This window comes from Lepisosteus platostomus, chromosome 13 (assembly GCF_059453375.1).
Source record: "Lepisosteus platostomus isolate fLepPlt1 chromosome 13, fLepPlt1.hap1, whole genome shotgun sequence".
Classification (NCBI taxonomy): Eukaryota; Metazoa; Chordata; class Actinopteri; order Semionotiformes; family Lepisosteidae; genus Lepisosteus; species Lepisosteus platostomus.
Genome location: NC_142623.1, coordinates 30,312,122 through 30,330,601, shown reverse-complemented (window position 1 = coordinate 30,330,601; position 18,480 = coordinate 30,312,122).

The window sequence follows — 18,480 nt, the reverse complement described above, 5'->3', positions numbered from 1 at the left end:
TTTAGTCTAATCAGAGGCAGCAACATTATGTCAGTGAAGGCACGACTCAACAAATGTGACATGCTGTATCAGGCAGTGTGCATGTGGGTTTGCAATTTGAAAATGAGAAAATATGACAAAAGCCCTTAGGTGAAGGAGAATTATATCTCTATAATGTGTCAGGTTTCCTTCATAGTGGAGATGCTCTTAAATTAATTATCAGAAGAAAACATGCAAAAATGATTATTTTTAATAGGAAAACGATTGCCTTCTCCAGACAGCTGAGAGGTAATGAGAATGTATGGGCTTTTGTCTCTGTCATTGTTAGTTATTCCATTATTTTCCTAGTTATAAGAAAAAAAAAATTTTTCCCTCCAAGTTCAGTATCTTTTCAGGAACCTGACATTTTAATTCAAAATTAGCAAGGCATGGTCCTATAGGCACTGTTAATTGACTCAATTGCTTTTTTGCCAGGGCAAGTTATTCTCGAACCTGGTGAGCATGAGAGTTTATTAAGACTAAAAATAAAAAGTAATCATCACATCAGCTTGCACTGTGCATTACAGGTGTACAGACAGTACAGTAAAACAAACACAAGTACAGTGAAAGTAAGTACATGGCTAATACCTTTAAACCTTCTACGAAAAAAGGAAAATCTATGTCTCCTGCATTTTAAATAAGAATGAATTGTTTAATGTGGTTATTTCGGTCCAAGAATCTTCCCTTTTTGTCATGAGATTTATTTTATGAGTTTCTTCAGTGATATGTGGTGACACCCTTACTGCAGCGAGCACTGCTCACACTGATGCATGTCTGCAAATGGTTAGTGCAATAATTCTGCTGCTGCCCTTTCTCTTCCTTATGACACTGTCTTTTCTGTATGTCAGCTTACATAATGCATTGCAAGATCTGAGACTCCAGTACCGATATTTCAGCTTCAGAGAATCTCTTCTCCAGGGCTGATTTTGTTCTAGTGCAGCGTAGCACGTGTCTGGAATAAAACATTTAGTCTGCAGTATTATATGCACCCATCTTGAGAGGGCAGGCCTCAGTCATTCTCCCAGGGTGCTATGGTGATGCTCTGACACTGTGCTGCACTTGGTTTGCTCCATATCTCAAATCCTTCAGTTCTTCAGTTTGCTCTATATCCCAAATCCTTCAGCTACTTGGCCTTCCATGTCTGGTAAATACATCTGCTCATAATCATCACCTGCGAATCAAAATCCACTTCCAGGTTCATATGTTTCACTTTCTATGCATTTTAAGCATCTGAATGGTGAGATGGAGTCAGACACGTATGCGAATTCCTGTTTCTCCCCTTTGAAGGTCGGGCCAAGTGATTAAAATGGGGAATACTGAATGACCGTTTTAGGAAGGGGATGAAGTCTTAGGGGAGACCAAACTCATACCATTGCTTTTGTCAGATCACATAGTCCAAGCGGCATAACCACATGCAATCAGAAAAATGTGTTACGAATGTTTATTGAAAAAGCTAGGCATAAAGAATTCTGGCCAACGGGCTTGGCTGAGTGCCCATCACCTGACCATAGGACAATGAAATCGTACCCCCCAGAGGTGGAAATTAACCAGGGGCAGCTGCTTAAGTGGAGATGAGCAGTGGAGGAGGTAATCAAACAAAATTAATGTGAGGAAGAGAGGGGCTTTTAGCATTTCGGGAATCAGTGCTATGAATGATTACAAATAAGAGCAGCAAAGATATTTGCTACAAACTCCGTTTAATGTGGATCATGGGAGTTTAGACTACACCCGCAGATGCACAATATGCAGTGTGTACTGTACTTTGCATTTGTTTTGTCCTGGAAGAGATATGCATTCTCCCTTTCCCCCCATCCTGTTAAGAGAGCTCTAGCATTAGCACAGTCGAGTAAGCAAATCCCCAAATGTATTTCTTTGCAAATATAACTTGCCATTGAATGTGCTGCTGAATAAATTGACTAAATATCATTCTGATATGAAAACTGGGCACAGAAGCAGACAACAGCAAGTGAATTTGAATTGGCTTGAAACACAATCTACTGACTTCACCTTTTTCAGCTGACACTTACTGTAACTTACACAGATTTGAGAGTGATGTGTAAGAATTAGCTAGACAATACCTTTTCTGTATAGTATGAAATCTTTTAAGTGGGGTGTCTCTTTTTTGGTATCCAAGTGTTACAAACCAAACAATTTAATGCAATTAAGCAACTCCAGGATGATTTTTCTTTTGTTGTTTACGGTAAGTGTTCTTTGTCGTATAATTCACATTTGCACACCGGGTGCACAGACACTTGTCTGAATTACAGTTCATACCTTTAAGTATCTCCTCACAACTGGGCCATCCGCTGCTCCTTCGCCTTTTCTTTGGCACAAGAGTAGTGCTCCATTTCCTAAGCAAATGGCATATGTAGCAGTCGGAGCAAAAGACTTTTGGCTATTACCAACTGGGGAATGAAAGGCTACAGGTTTATCAATTCTACTAAGGAGATCTGTCATTTTTTTAGCACAAAAAGAGGCTTGTTGAATCCCTTCAGGAACATTAGTCAGTTGGAAGTAATTTAAGTATGGCCTACTTTCACAAGACCAGTTATGAGTGTTGCCTTGCTGGACTGGCACTAATCCTTTCTAACGTGCTGAGGAACACATTTTTATTTCAGTGTGTGCAATATTTAAAGAACAAAGAAAGACTGAATTATTTAGGAATGTGTCTGGGTTTCATACAGGAGCTTCAGGCTGAGCTGTTAAAATTGATCTAGGCAGACAGTCTAATGAAAGCCCAACAGCATCACTAAAACCATTTTCTATGTTTCTGTGAGACAGCAGAGCCACAGAATACACTTATGTGTCAGTTTTATGATTTTATTTTAAAAATTATCTTTCACGATTTCCAGTTATTTCTAAATTAAATAAAAATAATGCTTTTGCAATAATGCATTTAACAAAAAACACTTTATATATATATACCACACACAACAGACAACAGAACTCAGTATCTTTAAAATATAACACACATTGGAGCATATGACAAACAACATTTTATTCAGTGTTGTTTCCATATGTTTTATTTATTTTATTAATGTCAACCAAACTGCCATTCAGTTATTGGACGGATTCCATGTGAATAAAACTGGCTAGTCAATTTATGGAAGTTCATCAGTAACATATTTCAGGCGACAAGTATAATCTTGCCTGGGCAAGAGCACGTTCTTGAAGGCCTTTATTGTTACAACAGAAAAAATGGCAATAACCTTTAATTCACACAAGCAGGAGCTAATGCTTATCTGCTACATTGCAACTGGTAGAGATCTCTACTTTTCACTAGCTTTCTACTGCCGAAAAACTTAATTGAACAAATTGTTCACTCTTTTCATTGTAGAGCAACTGCAACATATTAAAAAGAAAGCTAAGCACAATAAATTTCACAGTTAATGTTAAATGTAACACACTCCTCATCCACAATAAATAAAAACAACACACTAGTAAGCATGCCTTATTATAATTTGCCTTCTGGATCTTTTTCTGCATTTCCGTGGAAGTTATACGAGGAAAATCAGCCAGGAGGAAAAACTATAAAACACCTTCCAATGAGAGGATTTAACAAGATGCATCAATAATTCAGCCAGTCCCATAATAATGACTTATAGTTAAAGGGGCAATAAAAGCTTCCAATATAACAAAATCTCACGGCTTCACATAAAGACTGCTTAACTCGGAACAGAAGGATTTGCAATGAGGACTGTTGTAGTGCACAGATCTCACCTAGTTACCAGACCAGTTTGAGTGGAAAAGACTCCAGCAATGATAATGCTTAATCAAGGATAAGAACAAAATAGGCACAGATCCTTGGTCAGGGGAGTGGGGACTGGGTTCGGGAGGTCAAATTGTAATCTTGTTCTCCTATTATATGTATAAATGTTCGTTGCCTGTCCACAACGCTGCATGGATCTTTCTGGCTCTCCTCCCTTAACCTTTGCAGCTGCCTCCCTGGTTCATTCTTTGTGAGGTAGGTTATTTTCCTTAGCTTGGTTAATATTAATGCCAGTTAATGCTAAATAATTAGGTATGTTGTCCTATTATATTCATCAGCTTGTTGTAACTTTATTAGAATTTAACCAAACTACTGAAGTTTGAATTTAATGAGTCTTGAGAGTTCACACTATAAAATAAAGATGAAAAGTGCTGCTTTTCTCAGTACTTAGCATGAAGAACCGTGTTATTCTTTTCCTTGTATCCTTAAATCAACCTTTTTGTAACAGTTACAGTAAATTGCAAGAGAACACCTAGAACTTTAGTATCTTTAATGATTTAAGGATATTCAGTACATGGGAAATGGATTAATTCAATAATTACTGCACAACAACAATATTTCTGCTATACCATTCTGCCACACAAAACTAGAGGACATAACAGTACTCCTTTAAAAACACAAGCAAATTTAGTAATCTGAAGTCCTTTTTCTTAAGGTTTCTTAAATGCCAGCACAACCCAATACAGTTGTCCATAAAGTGGAACTGATTTTCCAGAACTGCTGAAATAGGATGCTACAAAAACTGATTGATTGTACAGTCAAGATACTGAAATAAATGGTCATTGTGCTGAGGACTTCTCTCATAGACAAAGTGAGCAATAAACTCCGGTCTGATAATTTATGACATAAATCAACTTCCACCCACAATTTCAGTCTCCTTTTTTTTCTATACATATAGTAAAAACTCTGAAAGGGATGGAGTGCTGCTCACCCGATTATAGTTTGTCAATCTACTGACAATGGCTTTTATTGCTTAACCTCCTCTTTGTTTCTAAAGTCATACAAAAACATGTTTCAATTTTATATGTTGAGTGTCTTTCATTTAAAATTACACTCGACAACAACTTGAAAAAATACCCTCAAGCAGATTGGATCACAGGCACCCAGAGAGGAGTGCAGGGAGAAATGTAACTGATAAGCACTCTGCAGCCTCTCCTAATGGATTTCAAATTGAGTGTGTGGGATAGATACGTGTTAGAAGTTGTACCTGAACATACAGTGACAACAGAGTAACATTATCTTGGCAGAATGCTTAATCCTTCTCTGTGTCCTCCTCTGTGACCTGCTCGATGACTTTCGGATGTGTATAGAGACTCAGATGCTTTGTGCTAAATGAATATCTCAACTCCTGAGTGCGAGTCCATCTGTTCTCCAGTCACCCCTGAGAGGAATGCAGCCACAATATATCATGCCTTCCATCTGATGGCACACCGGCACTCAGAGGAAGAAACAACCCGGAGCCACTCTGTCCTTCAGCCATGTCTCAGGCTTTATCAGTACCTTTTTGTAGCTGATCCAGCTGACAAACTGAAGGGTACACTTCAACTCCTGGGCTTCGATTGAAAATGAAGAATACAAAAAAAGTAATGACTGTGTAGTGTCATAATCAGAACTTCTTGTAAGAGACAGATGCACCACATTTACTCCACTCATAGTCAGATGATGAAGTGATGAACACGGAATGAGCATGGATGATGTTGAATATATTGAATGTTGAATATGGAAACTAGCAGCTATGGAGGAGCAGGGCTAACCACTACCTCACCCTGCCATGCAATAATAATAATAATAATAATAATAATAATAATAATAATAATAATAATAATGTGTTAACTTGATATATAGGGTGTTACAGAGCATAGGTCTTCCTAGCTTCTCTTACAGTTTGAAATTATATTTACCTTGTGATTTAGCATGTTTCCAATGCCATTTTCTACTGTCACTTGTTATGTAGAAAGAAATATTTAATAATAATAATAATTTCCTACACTTATATACCACTTTTCTGGACACTCCACTCAAAGTGCTTTACAGGTAATGGGGACTCTCCTTCACCACCACTGTGCAGCTCCATCTGGATGATGCGACAGCAGCCATTGTGCGCCAGAACACTCACCATATATCAGCTATTAGTGGGGAGGAGAACAGAGTAATGAAGCTTATTCATAAATGGGGATTATTTGGAAGCCATGATTGGTAGTAGAATGGGTAATGAGACATTTGGCTAGGATGCTAGGGTTACACCCCTATTCTTTTCGAGAGACACCCTGGGATTTTAAATGACCACAGAGAGTCAGGACCTTGGTTTTACGTCTCATCTGAAGGACGGCGCCTTTTTACAGTATAGTGTCCTTGTCACCATATTAGGACCTGCATAGACTGCAGGGTGAGGGCCCCCTCCTGGCCCCACTAACACCTCTTCCAGAAGCAACCTTAGTTTTTCCCAGTAGGTCTTCCATCCAGGTACTGACCTGTCTCACACCTGCTTAGCTTCAGTGGGTTGCCGATATTGAGTTGCTGGGTGATATGGCTGCTGGCTGACATGACACAACCATAGGAAACTGCAAAACATCCAAGGACAAACCACAGCAAAATAGTGTGAGAGTCTTGGAGATCTGCTGATTTTCTTGGCTTGTGTGTGCAAAACAAGCCATTGTGAACACACATGTGAAAGCACTACGTTTATCTTCAGTACAATGTAAACTTTCAAGAATGATTCTAGCAGAAGACTCTTCAATACAAGTGATACCAGAAAGGGGAAGGTTAGTGGTGATTCCATCCTCCCAAAGCACTGCATCCAAATAGAAGAAGCTCGTGGATTAATAAAGAATGGTTTTCCTGAGGTCACATGGCTGTTAAAGCCCAGAAACGATAAACCTAACAGTGCCCTGTTAAAGCTGCAATGAGAGAGATAAACAAGCAAGGAAATGGGCAGCATTGTAAATTCAAATCCTTATCCATGTGTTATAACAGCTTGCAATACAGCTGGGCAGGGATTGCACAAGTCTTTATTAGTCCAGGAACTTCCCCACATTTCTTTGGCATTTTTGGTTCCCTGTGCCTTAAGAAAACCTTTTCGCACGAACAGGCTTAAGTGAGCTGATTCTCGTACTTATGACATCTTTTTCAATATTTTTTTCCCTGTGTTTCTTATGTGAAGAGAATTCGTTTCCCATGACATTAACTTTCCATGACTCGTGTTTTTGCAGCATTTTGATCAACAGTTTCAACAGTTTTTCTGACAGAAATAAAGTCCTTCTCTGACATCAAAATAAAATTAAGTCATCACAGAGATAGTTGGGCATAGTTTTTCCCTTTCCAGCAGTATTATGTGCATGCATTCCCTTTGAGAATTCAAACAAGTACATTTTTGATGACAGAAGTAATTATGAAAATATTATACATCTGTTAATGATGCTAACCATGGCTTATCCCCATGTCCTTTTAATAACATAATCAAGTATTAATGCTTTTATTTGTGCTTGCTTGTGCTTAGGTAGTTTTTCAAAGCATTAAGAAATACAATGCACTGATGCTGTTTGTACAGGACATTTAACAAAACAAAGAAAGAATTCACACCCTGCGCTGAAAATTTTTAAAATTAACAAATTCAACAGGGCAAAATAATACTCCAAAATAATTTATTAGTCCTTGATAATGGTCCATCATACATTGGCCTTCGTTACAACAGGACATGCACCTTTGACTAGACCAAGATGTTATATAAATGGGTACAGTGCCTTGCAAAAATATTAAGACCCTTCCTATAGTGTTCCATTTTGTGAATTTACAGAATGATATACAGAAACCTGTACATTTTTAAATTAATATTTTATTCAAATCTTGAATAAAAGTATTTCTTTTATTTTCCTTTCAGTATGGAATAAACCTTTATCTGTTCCTACTGTATGCAGCCTATGCATGCAGACACAACTACCTACTTAAACATGTGCTAACTAAATACCTGAAAATATATTTCTTGATTTGTCATTTAATGCTGTTTCTTTTATGAGTTAATAAAAACACAGAATTTGAAGAAATTGGTATGCATGTGTGCATAGGATAAAGGATGTCTGGGTCTGTTAGTATCATGCAGGATCTAATGTGAGAGCATGCTGACTCAGGCATAAACCACTAAAAAAATAATTTATTTATAGGAAGCACTATTTCTCCCAGATAAAACAAGTACTCTCATTTAGCCCAATCTCTGCAAGAGCAGGGATGTTTCTAGATAAGATACGATCACTTTATTAGCCATATACAATTTCTTGTATTAGGAATTTTTCTTCACATACTGTACCCCAACTCCTTGAGACACACTAACAGGGAGAAAAGTTTGGAGTCACAGCACAGGGTCAGCTATTTATACGGCACCCCTGAAGCAGTTGGGGTTAAGGGCTTTGCTTAGGGGCCCCAACAGAGTAGCATTCCTCTACCGGCTGCAGGATACGGACCAGCAACCTTCCAGCCACAAACGCAGATCCACCGCATCGCCTCCTCTCTTGCTGCTGTCTCAGCTGTTACAGTAGTTTCTCCACAACTGGTTTAACTGTGGACCTGACATCACTGCCTGTACCCACATTCTGCACCATCCATGTATACTGCACTATTACACCCAGGGTTGGACTTAACTCCACGGAGACCAGTCACATTCGTACAAGGAGCTCAACACCACCCAGTGCTCCACGCACCAGATTTAGCAGCCTTGCCACTCAAAAATTATTTTAATTAGCACTGTATTTAACCCTCACAGCACCTCTGCTTGGGGCTCAGATATTGAGCTGCACTTAGCAATGCTCTGTTCTGACCTGAAAGTTTTGTGTTCCATCCCTGTCCTGAGTCCCGTCGCGTCCTGCCGCTGGCTGTCTTGTTCCGTTCTGCTTCAATCTCCTGTCACCTACCAGCATGGCTCCCACTGTTTCTGTCTGTTCTCCCTGAGCAGCTCCGTCAGTCCTCACCTGGGAGGATTAAATCTCTGCAGTTTCATCTACTTCTTATGTACTTTGTTTTCCAACTCTGCAATAAGCCATCCCAAGCATCTGGGCTGATGATGATAACAGTGGTATAAGACATGGTCTAATGTACCTAAGGCATGCTAACATAGGCATGAACTACTAAAACTGTGCTTTGTTTACAAGTAGTAATTATACACAAATAAATAAAACAAAAAAATATGGACTATTTGAGTGCTAGCATTTCTCTCTATATCATAGTTGGGCAGCTATTCTGCTTCATAACAAAATAGCATTTTAGACATTTTTTGCCAGCACTTTACCTGTTTGGTTTTTCGTCTGTTGCGTTCTCTGTTCCCAGTCTTCTTTCACTGGGGTGTGTTTCTCTCACTTTCATCTTTTGACAGCTGTTGAAGAGATCCCCCCCCCCCCCCCAAGGCCTTAAGTAAGACGTTCAGTCTCTCTCTTTGAACCCAAACATTGATTGAGGGCTTCCTCCATGCCCATGACAGCATCTGAAAATGTTTCACTTTCTTTTTTAATGCCTGTATGAATTTTTTTTCTTTGTGTTGGATCAGGTGACCTGTGAGCAGTCTAGGAACTGCAACTCCCTTCTGGCAGCTGCTGCCACAATGTTTAAATTCCAACACTTCAGTTTACTATGGAAAGTATGTGTAATGCCCCAGTTGTGAATCTTGTTTATGAGTTTACTGTGCAAGATGTATTTTAAAGCCAGTATTACTTTCCAAGGGATTAAGGATACAGTAAGTAAATGATTAATTAATCATGCATGTGCAAGAAGAATGCATACAGTAGATCAACAATGTCTCTGTCACGAGCGGTGTGAAGAACCCTTTGCAGGTCGGGTAGTGAACAAGTCCAGTAGGGCAAAGCGAAGACGGAGTCAAGTATGCAGGCAAGGTTGTATCCAAGAGGCAGTAAGAGAGTGTGATCAAATCCAAAGGGCGAGATGGAGACGTAGTCGGGTAAGCAGGCAGGGTCATTATCCAAGAGGCTGTCAAGAGAGTGCGACAAATCCAAAGGGAGAGACAAAGATGTAGTCGGGTAGGCAATCAGTGTCATTTCCATGAGGCTTGAAGGAAAAGGGAATCGCAAAGTTTCAAAAGGTGGGAGCTATGAAAACAGAAGACAATTAAATAGCAGTTGCGGTGGGAAGCAAGAGACGTGATAGGATGATTAGCTTGTGCGTTGTTTTTTTTGGGAATTGGATCGGGCTGATGTCTGATTGACAGGGGTTGTGGGAATGCGCCAGCATTTATCCGAATTATGCTGTTGATTATGTGAGTGTGTGACAGTCTCAGGATGCACAACCTACTATATGTACAACATCTCATGACTAAACAGAACTTACAGGTACATCCTATTACATTTAACACACATAATTGCCAATTGTGAATTGAGTACCTAATAATATTTTTTCACATCTCAGTTTGCAGTGCAGTAACTGTATACAAAGGAGTATGATGAAATACTCTTCATCCTTTCTTTCTTTTCTTTTTCTTTCTTTCCTCATCCTTTCTTCCCAATGAGGGCAAGAAATCCTGATTGAATTCCTGATTGGCCCAGCTTTGAGTTATTTGTTTTTTAACATGTCACGGAAATCACAGCCCTGTACTGGTGCTTCTTCGTCCCTCACTGAGAGCACTTCTGCCCTTCAAGACAGACAGCCCTGGCCGACAAATCCCACACTCCTCTTTGGCAGACCTCAGCCAGTCGTGCACTGCTGTTTGGAAAATCCTGGTGTAACTGTAGGGTTCATCTGGAATGGTGATTTAACACTCTGTGAGGATAGGAAATGTATGGAGATGGATATTCTTTTTACAGTTTTTTACTGAACAGTCACATTACACCTGCTGCATTCTCCCTCTCTCTATATACCTGATCTTTCCTCTTTTCCAGTCACACTCTCCCCATAACCAATCAGAAAACACAGCAAGTCACATCAGCGTAAACCCATCCACACACTGAAACAGAGAACTCCACACAACTCAAAAATATTTGAAACTGCTCAACCAAATAAAACAACATTAACAGGCCAATGACATAACCTAATCTCCAACACGTAACAGCTGAATTGTAAACCTCAACCTACACTTGGGTGACTGCTTTTATTGATTGTTTCACTAAGGTGATGATGATGTTATCCAGTCAGTCGGATCCGACTCTCGGCGATTCTATAGGCCATCTCTCGCCACGCTTTCCGGTCTTGGACTTTCCCTTTCAGCTGTTCTATACCTAAGCCAGTGTCCGTTTTGATGGCGTTGAGCCACTGCGTTCTTTGGCGGCCTCGTCTTCTTGTTCCACTGACCATTTCAAGCATCATTGCTTTCTCCAATGAATCTGTTTGCATCACGTGACCAAAATAAGTGAGCCGGTGTCTGGTCATCTTTCCCTCAAGCGAAATGTCTGGCTTGATGCGCTCCAGAACCTCTTTATTGGTGACCCTTGCTGTCCATGGTATCCGTAACAGTCTTCTCCAGCACCATAGCTCGAAAGCCTTCATCTTCTTTTGGTCAGCTTTTTTCAGGGTCCAGCTTTCACACCCATACATTGAAATGGGGAACTCAATAGCATGGACCATTTTGCATTTGGTTGTGAGGCTGATGTCTTTGCTCTTCCAGATTTGGTGCATGCTCAGCATCGCACTATGGCCTAACGCAATTTGTCACCTGATTTCTGGGCCGCAGTCTCCAGTTTGGTCGATCATGGATCCCAGGAAGCAGAAAACCTTGACGCATTCGTTCTCTTCACTATTGATGGTTATTTTGACTGCTCCATTTCCAGCTGTTGTCATGATCTTCGTCTTTTTGGTGTTGAGGTGGAGACCCATCTTTTCGCTTTCCTTTTTGATTCTTAATATGAGATATTTCAGACCATCTTCCATTTCCGCCAGTAATGTTGTATCATCAACATAGCGGAGATTATTAATATTTCTGCCTCCAATCTTCACACCGATTTCCGATTCGTCCAGATCTGATTTCCTCATGATCATTTCACTAAGGAGGCCATACTTAATGCTCAGACACAGATGTACTGTATTCATAACATCTCCTCAGTAGGTCTAACTGAACTAACTGCCACTACAGTTAAAGTTGGGTTCTACGGTGAAGGTGACACAGTGAGCTTCTGCTTTGTCCATATGGTATTTCACAAATTGTCAGTGCTCAGTGCTTGCACCACTCTCATTGCTTCATTCGCAGTGGAGGTTCAATTAACCTCTCAGCATGACCATCCAGTCTGGAAGTTTATAAAACCTTTTATACAGGTGGCCCAACCAATAATCCAGATTCCCAGCTATTCACAATAATTTGAACACAGAGACTCTGTTAAAATTGAGCAGCATGTGACTCCAATCAATCAGAATATTCAGTGATAGACAACAAAAAACACTTGCATTTTTAACTATTAAGTATGACAGCTCTCTCTGCAATATGAATTTATTTTTCAGCAGAGCTCTAGAAATAAAGGACATCACCCAGCACCTCTTTGTTTCAATTCTGAGCTGTTCTGACTGAGTGAAACAGCAGGCATTGATTTAAATTGATTGGTTAATTAAATGTACAGCTTGTGCACCCAAGGCCAGTTTGTAATTATATGGTTGGAAAGATCCTATTCTGGGTAATTTCCACCTAAAGTTTTAAGTATAGAGTTTCACCTTTTAAAGTACGTTCTACATGATTTTTGTGTGCAGAATCAATTGCCCTAAGGTTTTTATTATTGTGCCTGTTTTTATTTACCAATGTGTGATCATATCCTAAAAATTAGATTCAGGTCTGATCATGTATTTTATTGAATGACCTTCAGTGCAGGGGAATCTTTCAGAAGCAAGATGAGCTACAAAGTTTAATTAAATAAAACATCATTCTTCCTTACAGGCAGAAAACCTATCTGGGTTATTCTGTGTTTGAACCAGACAACAGAATGCCTTAAGACAAAGGCAAATAAAAAAAGAAATTAAGCATAATTAATATTTTTATTATTAGTCAATGTAGCATTTAATATAATTAAAATTCAAAATGGGAACATTTAGGTTTTTTAACCTATAAAAGTGAACTCTTTTCTTAGCTTGCCATCATGATTTTATCTGAATGTATAAAAATTTTCTCCCTCCTAGAATAGAAATAGTTCTTCGTTCTTAAATAAAAGCCACACGGTGCTGCTACAGTACATGTCACTATTTTGCTGTTGTTATGGAAGATTGTTTTTTTGTTTCATCACACTGTAATATGAATGGGCTGCCTATCTGAGGTAGCCCAGACTGGCCTTGAATGTCTAGTTTAGATTCTGAACAAATACTCGGAAAACTGGGGTAAGACCAATTCGTTATGGCAAAGGGAAAACTGAATATATAATTTTGCTAAGGGTAGTACAAAATAATTCAGTCTGGACACAGCAATGTTCTTTCATTTTGTGTTTGATATTCTCTTCTAAACAGTGTCCTGCTCTTCGTTGAATACTAATAGTCAGCACTGTCTGCAAGCAGCAGCTCTCACTCTTTTTGGATTTCAGAGGACTTGAAATGTGCACAGCTGGTGTAGTTGTTATAGCTCTGTTACATCAACCGGACATCTGGAGCCTAAAGGAGAGAAAAAATGTTTCAAAACACTAGTTCATTAAAGATGATAAACTGCAGTGTGCAGTAGCTGACCTTATCATACACGTACTGATAAATGTAAGATTGCAGTAATTTAAGGTAATATGATGTTAAGCTTTGGGAGCATAACGTGGAAACCGACAAATAAAAAACAAATTGTCTCCTTAATGATCTTACATTTTCAAATCAATCTTCATGTTTTTATAAGAATACTTACAGATCCTACAGTATATATTTTGATAAAATGAGACAGATAAGCAGAGCAGTTCTTCCTGACCCATTTAAGTTCCCTGTGTTAACACAGGACATCTAACATTTATACTGCCTCTGGCAGACAGAGGCAGCTCCTGGAAGAAATTGTGACAGAGAATACACAGAACTGACTTTCTCATGGCTCAGTAAAAAGGCAGGATGCTTCAGTGCATATTGCACTGTGAACTGCCCTCCTGACAATGGAAATGCCAGTGCAATAAGAGAGCAGGGTTAGCTTGACAAAAAGATATCATAATGTGATTCGCCTCTTTGAAAAGGTCATACAGAACAACACTGGGCCTCCAATAAAGGTGAAATAGAGCAAGACAGGCGAGGAGAGGACACATACAGTACACAGTTCTTGTTTGTTTGTGTCCTTCCCTTGCTCTTTCAGCCTTTTGATGGCAAGTTGTGGATTGTTTTTAGCCATTCCCTGCTTACTGGGAACCGGCAAAATGTCTTGTCCCCTTGTTCTGAGCATTTTGTGTTGCTGCACTGTTGTTGGCACATTTTCTACTTTTGCAGACATACATACAAGAGAATGCAATCTAGATTAGGTCTAAATAGAAAGCTTTATAATGATAAGCAAGTCTATCATCACACTTCAAATATAAAACAACCCTGAAGATAAGAATGATAAAAGGGAGTTTATAACAAAAGTTTGGGAGTTTGGGAAGAATGATAACAGCCAAGTTCAATCAGACCCAGCTATCAGTATTTCATAATAATTCCTGATGTCATTTCTTGATGTAAAACAATATAATTACTACACCTAATCTCTTTCTCTTCCTAGCACCCATCTCCAACTTTTCAGCTATCCTTTTGTTTCTTTTCACTCTGCATGGGGGTCCTTGTCTCCTCTTCCTATGGCCAGGAGCCTAGCCCTCAGCCAGGCGGTTAAGCAAGATTTTGAGTAAATTATTGCTTAATTGTTGTTATTCCTTGTGAATAAGGACTAAAATCTGTCAACACAGATTGACTTCAAGACTTAACTGGATTTCTGTAAAGTAACATGAGGATCTCTAATTCAGGGAAGTATACCCCTGCTCCTGCAGTGCTTGTATGTATTGGTTTACATCCCAGGTCTTACTGGCCTAAATTTGACCAAATTGTTTAAATGGACCAATTCTAATAATTTCAGGTCCCAGTGCTTCAGGTTAGAAAACCTGCAGTTGCAACAGCTCTCCAAGACAAGCACTGTGTGCCCTAGATCAAAACCATGGGCAATATAACATTTTCTCGTATAGTAATAAAGCTTCATGTTATACAGTTGTACACTGTATATATTTAGCTAACATTTTTAAGCAAAGCATTTGCTAACATGTAACTAAACAGTAAACAAATGGAAACACAGATCATACATCAAACTGTTTTAGGTTAAAGGATTTGCTACAGTAAATAGGACAAAACAGAGCAAGTTTGCTGCAAGACTCTGCACACATACTCCTGGACTTTAATGCATTTTGTCATATTTGGTTGTGCTTTACAACACTGGCCTGTTCTTTCACTCCTCGCTTAGCAATTTGAAAATATTATGTGATAATTTAGTTTCCCTTAGTAACAAGGCACCTAATGTCCTCTGAGCTTTGTAGCACTACCTATGACTTAATTGATGGTGACATGATCACTGTTCATGTTTGCAACAAAATTGCTTCAGTGCTAGCATTTTATAACTGTCTGATCAGATTGCAGCTTGCAACCTAATTTCAGCTCCTGACCTCCCATGCTTCAGCTAAACAGTCCTTCTATTCTGACACAATAGACCAAAACACTGGTAGTTGCTGATGTGTCGTTGCAGGGGGTTGATAAAGCCTGCTGGGAGAATTATTGCATTGTGAACTGACCTTAGCACACCTGTAGCTCCTCTTGGCCTTGATAGCTTTAGATTTGCCATCTAACTCTAAGGCGTAAATCTTCAAACATCCCGGCTCTCCCTGAACAAACTACTGTGCAAACAGACTCTAAGAATAGATAGCAAGAACTGTATCATCAAGTTTGGCTGAAACCCCATGGAGTAGATGTAAGAATGCAGAATATAGTGGATGGGAATATGGGTGTGGATAATCAAATTATATGTCGTGAAATAATTCCCATTCTTTAAGATCTTATGAATCTGAATGAAGTGGCTGTTAAATAGAATGTGAAACTTAATGGTCCCCCCCCCCCCCCCTTTGGTTATCCTTTTTCCCCCTTTATAGGACATTAATACAATATATTAATGAAGCAGTAAAAAGAAAGTGGAACATCAGATTTACAATTGTAAGTGTGGTGGAGATGAAAACCATCACAGCATACTTAATTAAAGTATGCATTAAGTGGCCTAAACTCCATAATTTTGATTTCTGTTTGTTTAAGGGATAATATTTTAAGTAGGTCTTTGCTTTTGATTAGTGTTCCAAGGATTGACTGGAAATTACAAAACTTAACACTTAACACGTTACTCATTAAACAGACTGTAGGGGAAGCTCTAGCCAAACTTCGTGCACCCATAGATGTGTTTTTTTAACAACAAAGTGATGGTCTGCATTGTCTGGCTTAGACCTAAGTGGGTGATAAATAACAGCCTGTTCACAAGCTCCTCTTCAGCTCCATGAAGAAGCTAATGAGCAGTAGTCAGGACAGTGCCAGGTGCAGTAATACAATGTTACAGTATGTGTTGAACGCTGGGAGACAAGGAGAAAACACCTCTTTTCCCTTCTAAATTTTAGTTACTACTGTCTGCAATTCCCCACCCCCCTAGCTGTGCCAATGTCTCCCTTGCATGAAGCTGCCTGTTATACCAACAGACATCCATCTCATGAAGGCCTTCTGTTATTGCCTGTGCCTCTGATTGCGTTATATTACTTTCAAAGCAGCTTCACTGTGACCAAGAGGTGTTGGCAGATTCTGTTCAGCCTCATCAGGGCTGATTGGCTTTCATCCCAGCCAACCTACAGTATGATGCCCAACCATGCTATTGCCCCTGGTTGGGGAATATCAAAAGTATCAAACAAGACTTTCAAGTTACTATAGTTACAGAAGTATTACAGGGGAAAGTGAAGTCACACACACTCAACCCATAGAGCTTTAATGGAGATCAGATTGGTTTTCAAATGAATAGGTTTTGTCATTTAAACTTTATATTCTTTGTGTTTTGTTTCCTGTTGTTTTATATAAAAAAGAAAAATATAGAATAAAGAAATCAGAAGTACTATATGTACATGAACTAAATAAATATCCCTTTAAGCCAAAGTGTTCTTACTATCAAGCCACAAATTCTCGATTTTTCCTGAAACCATACTGTGGTTTGTGTCTGTAACCACCTGTGTTTAGAATTGTTTAGTGGTTCCTCATTGCAGACACTGGTCTGCATATTTGTTTAAGGTTTATGGTTAGGGTTTGGCCTGTTTCTTGAGTGTTCTGTGCCATTAGTGTGCTAATGAGGTTGAAGGGCACTCAACCAATCACGGTTTTTGGTCATTACAAAGATGTCATTACATTACAGAATTACTGGGATTCTCACAAACATTCATCTGAGTGATGATATGGTTGAGAGAAATTACCATAAATGTGAATAGCTTTACAAAATGAGATTTCTCATTGAGAAAATTAAAATAAATTCTAGACACATCCACTACTTCTGGGCAGTGGAAGACATTGCGACAAACTGGATGGAAATAGAAGGAGAGCTAAGACTTGTCCAAATGTGCTAAAATGGAATTGATCAAGATGTATTTCAAGCAGAACCCCTAAAGGAAGAAGAAATATCTGATACAGTACATTCATAGATGGAAACTTTGGGAGGGGAAAAGTTGAGGGCTGTTACTGCACCAGTTAAACACCAACCGAGGCATGGGGTAAAAAAGTGGGGGGGAAACCCTTCACTGCAGGGCCATGACTGTGGTGTGGGCACCAGTGCTGGTGAGGCCTGTAACAAGGCCTGGATCCAGTACATACTGATACTGTGCAGCTCGATCCTGATGGGCGGAGTGGGTGTCAGCAACTGGAGGGTTTCCTGCAGAGACAAAAAAAGGACTGTTGAAAAGGGAGAGGTGGCATAACAAATATACCTCCTTGTCATGCTGGGGTTGGATGCTTGACCCCCAGGAGGAGCAAGAAAAGGGAGAGTGGAGTGTGGGATTGGGAGAAGATAGAGATGGGAGGGGAAAAAGGGAGTCGAAGTTACCAAACCTGTTTGATATTTCAGGAAGGGTTGAGGACATCAGGAGAACTGAAAGAAAAGCGCCGATAGCATGGCAGGAACAGAGCTGAGTGTCTTCTGTGGAGAGTTGTAAGTTGAATAAGCGAGAAAGCAACTCCAGTCCTGGCTTTAATAGGCAAAACTGCAGAAGGTATGGTCTTAGTAATGCTAAGCGTTAAACATGTCTGTCTCAAACAAGACCGAAAATTCCATGTGCTCGAAAAGATGCTCACAGAGTTGTCTAAGAGCCCAGGAGCAGATATACGTATGTATGTATGTGTGGGAGAGGAAATATGACACTGGAACACAATTTATCTTTTTCTCTCTAAGGTAGCTTATATTGATGTACAGTATGTATTAGCATGAAGCCCCACAGTAACAGTATAAGTACTGGGTAGTAAGTGTTTCGTAAATTTTAGGCCATTTTATTTAATACTTCTTTCTAGGAGGCTAATTCTTACTATAACATGTACATAATACAGACAAACAAGAGTTTACAATTTATATACAGCAGAGTCTTGACAATAGGTACATCTGTTCAGAAAAGTAGCAATGCTTCCTTTGCCTTAGGGAAGATGAATCAAGGCCTTGATAAATAGCACAGAGGATTTAACACACAGTGCACAACAAAAATTACAAGTCGTGTTAGTCTATAAAAAAAAAAACATATTTTCTATTTGAAAACAGCTTCCAT